At 46.7% G+C, this 12,687-nt stretch overlaps 1 long non-coding RNA gene across 1 annotated transcript; it reads left to right on the forward strand.

The window, feature by feature from the left end:
- Positions 1–400: 400 nt before the first annotated feature.
- On the forward strand, positions 401–2,852 carry LOC100593996. Its single transcript, XR_123047.2, has 2 exons — positions 401–454; positions 1,348–2,852. It is a non-coding gene; the product is annotated as an uncharacterized LOC100593996 (long non-coding RNA).
- Positions 2,853–12,687: the final 9,835 nt, after the last annotated feature.

Below are 12,687 nucleotides of genomic sequence, written 5' to 3' on the forward strand. Positions count from 1 at the left end.
AAACAAAAAACAAAAAACAAAAGCAAAGTGCTGGAATTACAGGCGTGAGCCACCGTGCCTGGCCACTGTCAGAGGTTTAAAGGAAAGGAGGGGAGGAGATATGATCAGACGCATATTGTAGGAAGATCAGCCTAGCAGCAATGAAAGGGGTGGTTGGTGAGGGCACAGGTGAAAACAGGAGCCAGAGGGCAGAGGAGGGTGCTGCAGTAGTACAGGTGAGGCACAATCTGGAGAGACCATTGGCAAGCACTAGTGGGAAAGAAGCAGGGGAGGCAGGAACCCAGGCCCTGGCCTCTGACTGCCCACTTGTCCCCCCTCAGGGGTCATCGCCCTCTTCTGCCGCCAGTATGACACCATCAAGGACAATGAACCCAATAACAACAAGGAAAAAACCAAGAGTGCATCAGAAACCAGCACACCAGAGCACCAGGGCGGGGGGCCTCTCCGCAGCAAGGTGAGGGCAAGACCTGGGTCTAGGTGGGCCACCCTGTGCTTCATGCTCTGGTAATCCCTGGACTGCAGAGGGGGTCAGCTCGGGGCCTGGCATGGTGACAGCTGGGCAGAGCCAGACTTGGCTGCTGCCTGTGTGACACAGGGACACTGCAAGTTGATTTTGGATCCTCTCCTTTTGCAGGGTGTCAGGGGCCAGTGGTGATTTGAAGAAAAAAAACCAAAAGCAGTGAGTGGGGAGAGCAGAATTCTTTGCTGGCGTGGGACAATAGGAGGACAATAGGAGTGTCTGGCCCATTCCTGCTCCTGCTGTGCCTTGTGACCTTGGGCAGGTGCTTTACCGCTGTACCTTCATTTCCTCTTCTGTAAAACAGATATGAAAACCTTTTCAGTGCTTGCCCTCAGCAGCTAAGAAGACAGACAGTAGAGAATGTGAGAGGATCTCATGGTTCCGATGATCAGCATCCAACAAACATCTGGCCCTCTCTACATCTCTTCCCTCCATCTCCTTGTACCCTCTGGCTTATTGTCCTCTCTCTGGTGCACTTTCCTGAAGCCTCTTATTAACCCCCATCTCCAGAAGCATCTCAACAATGTCAGTGGCGGAGGCTGCACTCTGAGGGATGACTGCTGGGGGTAGACTGGGTGCCAGGGGCCATGGGCCCAGGACCCAGTCTTGGCCGTTCAGTTGAGTGAGGCTGAAGGCCGGGTTTGAAAAGGCAAAAAGACAAGATATCCAGGCAGGGCTTCTCTTTTCTTTCCACAAGGGACAAGAGCTTGGCTTATTTAGGCAGCAGCCCTGCTGCTCCTCCCTTCCTTCTTCTGTCCTGTTTCCAGCCTTGCAAGAAGGCTATTCACAATTAGGCCTAGCCGCTTCTCTCATTTTTTTCCTTCCAGTTTCCAAACAAGCCCTCAGTGAACATCACTGAAGCGTGACTGCCTGTCTGCAGGGAGAAGGATTCCATTTTTCTTCTCAGCTGGTCCCCAGGCCCACGGGCACAGGGAGTGGGACGACTGCAGCAGTGGGGAGGAGGCGCAGCTAGCTGCACAGTTCTCTCTTCTCCTTGCCCTAGTCAGATGAAGGAGGCTGAACTACAAACCCAAATTCTGCAAAAAAATAAAAATAAGCCACAAAACTAAAAGGCCTGGCCCCATTCTGGAAAAGGCAAAGCTGCATGAGACACAGCCTTCTGCCTCCTCGCCTCTCCTGGACTGGCTTCCTCTTTGAGAAAATGCACAAAGCCCTGGGAGATGACAAGCATGAGGACTGACTCAAGCTGTGTCTTTCAGACCAAGGAACATCAGAGAAGCTGTGGGGCTGCCTGCCATGCAGGATCATGGCTGCCATCAAGCCTTTTCTGGATCCAGCCATCAAGGACATGTTTGTGGTGTGATACACACCTTTGCAAGCGTGTAAGATGTCACCTGGTTTGTCTCTTTTGGAAAACAAAAATCAGAAGCCTGCATTCTAGAGCGCAGATAAATTCCCCCGAAGACTGAGCTGGTTGCCTGCATCCTCTATCTTCTTTGACCCTTATGACTGTAAGATCATCAGTTTGGAAGGTACTGGTCCAATTTATTTAGGAAGTATCTCTTGGAGTTTCAGAAATGCTAGCTTGGACAACTGAAAAGTCACATCACATCTGGCATTCTGGGGGCTACTAAAACACCCCTTCTGGAGTAGAAGCTGCTGGAAGGCAGGCCTGAGCCATTCACCACGGACAGGAAGAGCAGCCCTGGCTATCACCACTGGCCTCTGGGGTCTTCATATCTTGCCATCTCATCCAGGGTTCCGTGAAAGTTACCCAGGATCCTCATGTCCTTCCTTAGAGCCTGAGTGGTGTGAGGTGACAGGTCTCTCTCTCCACTGCCCCTTTCTGGTTTAAAAAAATGGTGCTTGATGAGGGAAGGTAGACTCTTCCCTAGGACTGACTTACGGCTGCCAGATGCCTGCATGGGAAGAGGTGGACCTCTGCATCTTCCATTGGTGGCCAAGGATGGGTGTGGGAGAACCACACCTAGCACAAGCCTGGTACTCAGTAAATATTTGTTGAAATGAATGATAAGAGCATTGGTCCCCAAGCCAGGGAGCCAGAAGCCATCACCCAATGACCGCCCCTTCCTTCCGGTCTACAAGAGCTCTCAAGGCTGGGTCTGCCACCACTCTGCTTTGCCCAAGTGTGGCAGCACTGGGGAGGAGAGACAGGATAAAGGGCAGATGTCAGCAATACTAAGGGCTTCCTCATGGGAGGGCATGGGGCTCCACTCATTGTCTTGTGACTTCCATCCCTGCTGAATGGGGCTGCAAGGCCAAGGCTCCTTAGGGGAGAGGTTCTTACCTCTGATCCACTTAGAGCAATAACCACTTTTTAAATGTAAAATAAAAAGACAAATGAAAAGGCGCATCCTTGTCTTCTGGTAAATGCCCAAATGTCGCCCTCGTTTTCTGGCAATTGGCAGCAAGTCAGGATGTGTGGAGGAGGGAGTCAGTTTCTCTCCATTTTGGCCTGCAGCTTCTTAGGGACATGCCTGCCAGCCAAGCTGGAGTTGGAAGGGAAATCTCAAACAGATGGGGGTGCACATGTAGGAGAAGAAAATAGCTGCTCCATCATCCTATTACTGAGGCTCCCCCAAACCAAGCTTGGGCTGCCTCACTAGATAGGTACGCAGGCTGGTACTCAGTTTTTAAAACAAACGGTTTTCCCCTCTGGATGGGGCTGGGTGCTTTTCCTGGCCAAAGGAATGCAATTCTTGTTCTTCCCCAGGGTAAGGAAGGAAGTGAAGGGGAACAGCAAAAACTGCTTTCTGCAGCTCAGTATTCACAGCGTGCTGTTCTAGGCTGTTAAAGGAACATCATCATGATCCCAACAGCAGGCTGAAAGAGTAATGATGACATTAGCCAAGGAGCAAAAACCAGTAAATAGGGCACCTGGAACATTCCTGTCCAGACCCAGGAAGAAGCTTGGAGAGAAAATGCCCAGTGAGCAGGGCTTAGAGTTGACTGTTCTAGAAGGTTTTGAAAGCAGAGGGAAAGGTTTAGAGGCTGCACAGCAAAGTAGGAAACTGAGTTTCACACCAACTCTAAGCCAAACCTCAGAGAGGTACTTCCTAGGCCCTCTGTACCCATCTAGTGCCAAATGATGGAAAAGCCCCCAAGTCAGCACTAGGTATAGGATAGTCAGTGGGGCTCAGGGAGCTCTGCTAATGGGGGTTTCCTGTCCTCAACTTAATCTGTGCCTGTGGTACATCATAAAGGGTATGAGGGAAAAGGAGGTAACACTCTTGGCTTAGATAAAACTCCGTTCCCTTTAATTACCTCCCTAAACTCCCAACTGTATAACAATTGAGCCTTCCCTGAATCCGCTGTAGTTGCAAAGTCGAACCCTACACAGCTAGACTTGGGATGTGATCCTTTCACCACCATCCCATAGATCCACGGACACTTTCTCGCAACTGTGGAAAGGCACAGGCAGGTCTTTGAGACCAAGAGACCTCACTTGCAGACTACAGCAGGCCTGTGGGAGAAATGTTGGTCTGAGAGACAGGAGACCGTACCTTGTAATCACCTAACACCTCAGGCAAGTTAATTCTCTGAGGTTAGGTCGTGGTGTCCTTATCTGCCAAAGACAGAGAATTTAGAAGATTCCCAGACTCTATCTACTTCCTACAATAGGAGCCAAGGTGCATCCTCCTAGGAGCATGACGGAAACCTCAGGGTCTGAGGGAAGGAAGACAGACTGGTGAGTGTTTCTGTGAGGCAACAGTCCTTTTCTCCTCCTACTCTTGTCCCCTAGTTTTTCAGAATGGGCCTTCTCAAGGATGCATTTTTAAGAGTTTTGGTTCAACCCTTTACGAAAATGTGCAAAATCTCACCAACCCATTAACATGAGCTTTAGATTTATTTCTGACTCTCTTTAAACCTGTTGATGGTTACTGGAATTTGCATTTAAGTAGCCTCCAAGAACAAATTGCTTCTATAAATGGGACACCCTGCTCACCCTCCTCCCTTGCCCAGCTCCATCAAGCTCCATCCGTACAAAATATTACCAAACCTTCAAATGTGACTTGAAGTTAAGTTGAAGGAAAACTTTGTATACAAATAGTTCCTAGCCAGGTGCAGTGGCTCACGCCTATAACCCCAACACTTTGGGAGGCCAAGGTGGGGCAGATCACTTGAGGCCAGGAGTTCAAGACCAGCCTGGCCAACATGGTGAAACCCTGTCTCTACTAAAAATACAAAAATTAACCAGGCGTGTTGGCGCACACCTGTAATCCCGCTACTCAGGAGGCTGAGACATGAGAATCACCTGATCCCCGGAGGTAGAGGTTGCAGTGAGCCGAGATTGCACCATTGCACTCCAGCCTGGGCAACAGAGTGAGACACTAGCTCAAAACAAATATTTCCTTAGTGATATATTTCAGGACTATCACTTAGACTGCTGTAAAGGTTATCCAAAATATTATATTCCACCCCCTTCTCAATGGGTGCTGGGGAGAGCCAGATTTCCTGTCTATGGCATGTCCCAGTTGTCACAGGGGGAGGACAGGTGGGGAGGAAGGACAAGGCAGGAGGCTGTTCATTTACGAATTTCACCACTGACCAGCTGATACTTCCTGTGACAAGTGGGATTTTTTTTTTTTCTGACAGGTTCTCTGGCATACAAAGCAAGCATACACTAATATCAGTTTAGGAATAATTGTTTTCTCTTAGAAAAGCAGAACATTACTAAGAGAAGCAGGGAACTCCACTTTCTAGCTTTAGGTGGTTGGTTTTTTTCTTCCTATAAAAGCTCAAAATAGGCTAATTAGAGAATGACCCCCTTCCTCTTGGAGAAGGTCCATTTCTCCCTTTCCTCTTCACTTTTCTGTAATGTAAAATGGACAAAAGATCCTATCTACACCTGATAGGAACAAAACAGATATGCATAGGTTAAGAAGAGTACCTCAGATTGAGACAAGAATGTCAAGTTGCTGAGTACTTAGCAAACTTATATTGAGTCTTTTGCATGGACTCAATATTATATTTTGTCTAGAATTTACAGACAAAACTTATAGCACAGCAGGCCAGATAGCATGGCTAAATATGTTGCTACTTGTTTTCTCAGCATGAACTCAGATTTTTAAAGCACTGGCTAATATAGGTGACAAGTTACTATTGCCTTCCCTTTTTTCCTTGCTTCTGGGGGTAAGTCTAAGAAGCTTCGGTTCACGAAAGGGATCTAAGGAACACTGTGTCTCCCACATCTACCCACACTTATCCAACCTTCACCCAGTGTTTAGGAGCCGCAGTTTCTGGAGAAACTGGGTTATGAACAACCATCAATTCTGTACCACTGATTCTGGTTTCTTACATCCCCTTCAAAGAGAGAATGCTGTGGGATAGCATGGCTTCTCCCATAATCAATGCTGGCTCTGGAGAAGCAGAGATGGGGAGGCCAACCACACAGCCATGGGAAAGAATAAAAGGCAATGCCTGCCTGATCACGGCTGAGCCATCTTCCGCCTCTGCAAAAACTGAGGCATAATGATGTTTCAGGCTCTCCCTATGTCAGGCTCCTGACACGCACCATATGTAGCTGCAAATCCCAACCATTTCAACATTTCTTAACTGCTAGAACACCTTTCTCAACACTGTAATTTACCTTCAAAAGAACAGGGAGCAAGCACCCTCGCCTTCCCAGTACCACATTCTACTAACTGCCGCCCCCCTCCCCACCCCACTAACCTACCTACGCAAAGGAAGAAGGCAAATAACCCTCCATCGAAGCCTACGACAGACCGCCACAGTACATATGTCACTGACAAATAACTTTTATTTCTTTTTAATGACATTAAACACAACTGCTACGAGGGAAAAAACATGATAAAGAGGAGGCACCAAACTTCAGTTTCATAATTGAAACTGACAACAACGCCAGTAAATCAGGGCCTGCATTAGAAACTACAGGTTATTTCAGGCTCCTTACTTATAAGTAAACAATGTAAACAGCATATTTTTACTCTGCTTTGTCAAGACCCCCATGGTGGGAATGTCACCATGGATGAAGAAAGCAGTTAAATGCACATAACACTTGCTTAACAAATAATACAGCAAGAATTCCAACTGTAATATTAGACTTAGAGGCCAACACTAAATATAAGAGATATGCAGCTTTGAAAAGAGATGAAAACTCCAGATTCTACCCACTACCATCTTTAAGGCAAACATGCCAGATAATGAGTTTTCTTTGGCTTTGTTTTTTCTTCTTAAAGAATACCATGTTAACCACTAGAGAACAGCTCTCTCCTCCCCCAGTCCAACAGATTTAATTAAGCTGCTAAAGCTTTGGAAAAACAATTATTTGAGCTAAGAGGAAATATGATGTCACATTTTCTAGTTAACCTGTCACTCATTTGATATGGCAAAGGCAGTGCTCCTATTACACATTCAGTCTTAAAACCCCATGTACCAGGAGGGCATGAGTCTTAGATTTTTGCCTAAGCAAAATCCTGTCCCTTCACTCCTTGGGTTTTCTGTAGGGAACTAGACAGCTGCAATGCTAGCTATTCCAACTACATTTAATTTTAACTATGCTATGGTCCTAAAGGTGGATGTTTGGCATGTCTCACTCCATCAACCTAATTTAGGGCAGCCTGGAGAAGTGACCGATGTAGTAAATGCCAAGTAGGCTAACTAAAATAATAGATTTCGACTACTGCCTTTGAATAGAACTTCTCCTTTGCATTTCTGCCCCAGAATTTAAACCAAATGTTCAAGGAAAAGCAAATCCTTGACTGGATAAAAACAGTAAACACTTAGGGACATTCACCCAAATTTATTGTTGGCTTAAATGACCAAGCTTTCCCCAAGTCAGTTTCTAAAGTGGGGTAGGATGTTTAGAATGCATTACTCACACAGAAACATGGGATTGATGAAATCACAAAACTAAACACAGGCTATAGCAACTATGAACAACCTTCACAGAGAACGAACAATAGCACAAATGCCAGACTGCAAAACATCCTAAAATGATGTCTATAGCTATCTGTAAAGAGAGAATAACCGGCCGGGTGCAGTAGCTCATGCCTGTAATCCCTTTAGCACTTTAGGAAGCCGAGGTGGGTGGATCACCCGAGGTCAGGAGTTCAAGACCAGCCTGACCAACATGGAGAAATCCTGTCTCTACTAAAAAATACAAAATTAGTCTGGCATGGTGGCGCTTGCCTGTAATCACAGCTACTTGGGAGGCTGAGACAGGAGAATCCCTTGAACCCAGGAGGCGGAGGTTGTGGTGAGCGGAGATCACGCCATTGCACTCCAGCCTGGGCAACAAGAGCAAAACTCCGTCTCAAAAAAAAAAAAAAAAAGAGAGAATAACCAACTCCTAAGACATCCATTAGTAGAGATGGGGTTTCACCATGTTGGCAAGGCTGGTCTCCAATTCCTGACCTCAAATGATCCTCCCAAAGTGCTAGGATTACAGGCGTGAGCCACCATGCATGCTCCTGAAATTCTTGATGACCCAGGATTCAATAGCTCCTGTGTGACACCATGTCCTTGCCACTATGCAATAATGCTAATTTTGCACTCAACGGTTGAGACTTAGGCTAAAACTCAATAGAAGCAGAAATAAAACACTAGTTAGGAAATAATTTCCCCAGACCACAGGTCTATTAGCCACAATCGCAGGATAGAAAACACTTCTGTGACTCAGATTAGAACCAAGGTTGCGGCGAGCACAACTACAAGTATTAACCACTACACGACCACAAAGCCTGCTGACAACCATTGCACTTCTTATATTTTTTAAATGTAAAAACACTCACACTATTTTATCCGCTTTATTATTTGACGTCTGCAGATTTTTGTGCTTTTCTCTCTTTCATGCGTTTCTTTCCCCATTCCGCTACATAATTTAAAAACAATCTCATCTCTCAGGATCTGGCCACCGCCTCTACAACAAGCCTCCCGGGAGGTCTCTTTGTCCCGTTGACATCTCTGCCTTCTTTCGCTCCCTTTTTTTTTTTTTTTTTTTTTGACGGAGTCTCACTCTGTCGCCCAGGCTGGAGTGCAGTAGCGCGATCTTGGCTCACTGCAACCTCCACCTCCTGGGTTCAAGCGATTCTCCTGCCTCAGCCTCCCAAGTAGCTGGAATAGCAGGTGCATGCCACCACATTTGGCTAATTTTTGTATTTTTAGTACAGACGGGATTTCTCCATGTTAGCCATGCTGGTCTTGAACTCTTGACCTCAAGCGATCCATCCGCCTCGGCCTCACAAAGTGCTGGGATTACAGGCGTCAGCCACCGTGCCCGGCCAAATTTCAGGCCAACACCTGTTGAAACACATTGCCAGACACACGGAATCCCTCGCGGAACACCGATGGGCCCACAAAACACGAGGAGGCCGCGGTGGCTGACAATGTTAGCAAATTCGGTTCATGGTGTCTGGGGTACAGCCTTGAGGGTCCACTGGCCACCTCTGCACAAGGACCAGCCTCCGCCGCTCCCCTCACCTCCACGCAGATTCTTCCCCACACACCTTCCCTTTCTTTGGGCCGCTGAAGCCTCTTGGACCTCTGAGGTGACTGTCCTGCCCGCAGCTTCTCTCCTTCAAAGAGTGTCATTTCTTGATCCTCTCCATAGTGGCTCAGCGGTAAGCCCAAGGTCCAGCATGTGAATCAGGAACCTGATGATTCTTCGGGTTTGCAGGGATCCGCCCCGTGAATAGATGAAAGTAACAGGTACCAATATCAAAACTGCAGTGACTCACCAGAAACACTTCATGCTTGCCACTTTGCCAAGCTGTTTGAGTCCAACAAATGCATGGGTCCTGGGTTAGTCTCCTGAATGTCTCTTGCCGCTACTTTGGTGAGTGTTGTCGTCACTTTACCTTGTGGTGGCCAAGCCCCTAAATGCACTATTAGGTTATGCAGTATAATTTTGCAGCATAAAAGACTAAAGAGCCATAGTGAAGTAAAAAAGAACCTCCTGTATTGGCTGGGAACTGAACCCGGGTTTCCCGCTTGGGAGGCAAGAATTCTACCACTGAACCACCAATGCCTCTCGCTAGCAACTGCCTGGAGGATAACGGAAAAGAGTACCCAGAAAGACTTAGAAACTTCCAAGTGCCTTTTTCAAGTGTCGACTAAAAGCTAACAAAGACATCCAAACCAAATGTTTTTATACGAAACTTATACTAGACAACGTTATATATATCAAAATAGCTCATTTGGCGGATCAAACTCTTAACTCTGAAAAAGGTCTTTCTACCTCATTACAAACCCGTATAATAAAACATCAGAAATTCATTCATGTTTCTTTTTTCTAATCCTAAATCTTCCATTGTCAACCTCAAACTGCTGCCTCAAACTGCTACCTGAGAAGGTAACCTAACTGGTAGTTTAGGTAAGTAAAGTTCAAATCCAGGGAGGAAATAAGAAGCAAAGCAGAAGTAGAAGAAAGAGGAAATAAAAGGACAGAATCAAGGCAGAGATAATGAAGAAACAATGGTTGGTCCACTAAGTTAGTCTTTTGTCGCTGGTTTTTTTGGCAAAAGAGTAATGATCGGTCTCGTAATCATTATAATACTATTATTTGTCTGCTTGAAGATGTATAAAGCATTTGAAGGAAATGTGATATGAAAAGATTAAGAACGCTTGCCATCAGTGTTTCATTGTTTGGGAGAATCCCATTTCCTAAGTTAATATGCTTTGATGTGTTAGCTATGCAAGGAGTAGACTAGTTTAAAGAAATATTGATGGTCAAAATATTAACATATTAGTCTTTTGATGAAGTTCAAATAGTAGAGAGATTTCTTTCCTCAATTTTCCCTGAGACATTCAACTGAAGAGACAAATCCAGAGTTTTCCCCACGTGTTGGGTCTGGGAGTCATTATGACTCTTTCAAAGACAGGAGCTGTGACAGGGAGTCATGCTTCTTCTCTAGCTGAGAAGCCAAGCTAGGTCCAGGCTGAGTCATAAACTTGAGCCCAACAAGGAAATCACCCTTCACATTGACCTCGCAGAGCTTTGGCTGTTTTCTATTGTTTGCCCAACACCCAAGACACACACCAGCTCTGGCCAACAAACCTTAACATATGATCTATATCAACCAGAGCTACATTTATTCCCAAATCTCCTTCTAAAATACAAACCTGTACTTTCTACTCTCAACTTCTAAATTTACAAAGGCCTCATATGCATCTGAGTCACAGATGCTAAAACTTAACCCGTTTTCTGAGGATTATTTGGGGAAGGGGTATGCATGCAGATGTATATACATAATTCTTGTGATTTCAGAATATTGACTCTACGACTTCCAGATGCAGATTTAGAACCTTTTAAAAGAATATTTTGTTTTTGTTGTCTCGCAAATCAGCCAGATTTGCAACTTATCAGAGTAAAGCGAAGCCTAGCGGGACTTTTAGGAAATGTGCTGTCATCCACTTTCAGTGTCAGCCTGTGAAAATCCAGGCGAAAAAAGAGAATGAAGAGAACCTTAAGGAATTTCTGGAACCAAAGCTAATATTAAGCAGGCCTCTTGCTGGCAGACCAGTGGAAATTGTAGCCTGGTCAACAATCTGTCTAGATTGAGGAGGTCTAAAATGTAGCCACAGGTTCAACTACTTTTCTGTTTGTTTCCCAACCTCGATTAAAATCACTAAATTTAGGGACAAAAAAAACAAAACACCATGTTTCCAATCGGTCTCAAACCAGGGACCTTTGACGGGTGAGGCAAACATGATAACCACTGCACTACAGAAACTGCATATGCACCAAAAAAGGCAAAATATAATCACGAAAATCTTAGATCAGCCATTTCGTTTCCAAAGTAAGAAATTCAACTGCATTTCGAAATTCGACTGAGAAAAGCCCAATAAGCACCAGCCATCAAGCAGACTATGGCTCCCAATAGGCCCAGGCTTAGCGTTCCGCGCCTACCCCCAACACGAAGACCATGGGGACCCCCACCCGGGCTTCGGGATCCCGCATCCTCCCCTGGGTATCCAGTACCAGAATTAAGCGCCGTGTGCAGGATCCTCCCAGCTGACACTCTTCGGCTCCCAGAAGCTGCAGGAGCCGGCGGGCTTTGCGCGTCCGACCCCTGGGCGCCCTGTGCCTCAGGAGTGTGGACGCCGCCCTTCCAGGGATGGGGACCCCGCCTCAGGGCCTTTACCCCGGCGCCGGCCCGTCGGGACTCTTGGCTCTTCGTGTCCTCCCAGGAACCGTAGAATCCTCCTTGCCCTCCCTTCCAGAGAGATGCTGCCCCCGCCCCACAAGTCACATTCCATGAGTGGTGAAGCCCCTAGCCCTGGGCCTGGCCTATGGCAGGTGCTCAGTGGGCACGAGTGCCCTTTCTTTCCCTTTACTACCTAAAGCTCAGCCCTAACTCCTCTGTTCAAAAGCCTCCATTAAGGCTGGGTGCAGTGGCTCACACCTGTAATCCCAGCACTTTGGGAGGCTGAGGCAGGTGAATCACTTGAGGCCAGGAGTTCGAGACCAGCCATGGTCAACATGGCTAAACCCTGCCTCTACTAAAAATACAAAAATTAGCTGGGCGTGGTGGCAGGCGCCTATAATCCCAGCTATTTGGGAAGCTGAGGCAGGAGAATTGTTTGAACCTGGGAGGTGGAGGTTGCAGTGAGCTGAGATTGTGCCATTGCACTCCAGCCTGGACGACAGGGTGAGACTCTGTCTCAAAAAAAAAAAGCCGGGCGTGGTGGCAAGTGCCTGTAATTCCAGCTACTCGGGAGGCTAAGGCATAAGAATTGCTTGAACCCGGGAGGTGGAGGTTGCAATGAGCCGAGATTGCACCACTGCACTCCAGCCTGGGGTACAGAGTAAAACTGTGTCTCCAAAAAAATAAATAGATAAAGGCCTCCAATAAGCCAGGCACGATGGCTCATGCCTATAATCCCAGCACTTTGGGAGGCTGAAGGGAAAAGATTGCTTGAGTCCAGGAGTTTGAGGCCAGCCTGGGCAACATAGTAAGACCCTATCTCTACAAAAAATAAAAATAAAGGTGTGGTATCCAGGTGTGGTAGTGCATACCTGTGGTCCCAACTACTCAAAAGGCTAAGGCAGGAGGATCACTTGAGCCCAGGAGGTTGAGACTACAGTGATCCATGATCATGCCACTGCATTCCAGCCTGGGCAATAGAGCAAGACCCTGTCTCAAAAACACCCCAAACAAACCTTCAATAGCTCCCTAGGGCCACTATAGGAAGGCTCTCTATGATTAGGTTGCGCCCTGGCT

Source organism: Nomascus leucogenys, chromosome 24, assembly GCF_006542625.1.
Source record: "Nomascus leucogenys isolate Asia chromosome 24, Asia_NLE_v1, whole genome shotgun sequence".
Classification (NCBI taxonomy): Eukaryota; Metazoa; Chordata; class Mammalia; order Primates; family Hylobatidae; genus Nomascus; species Nomascus leucogenys.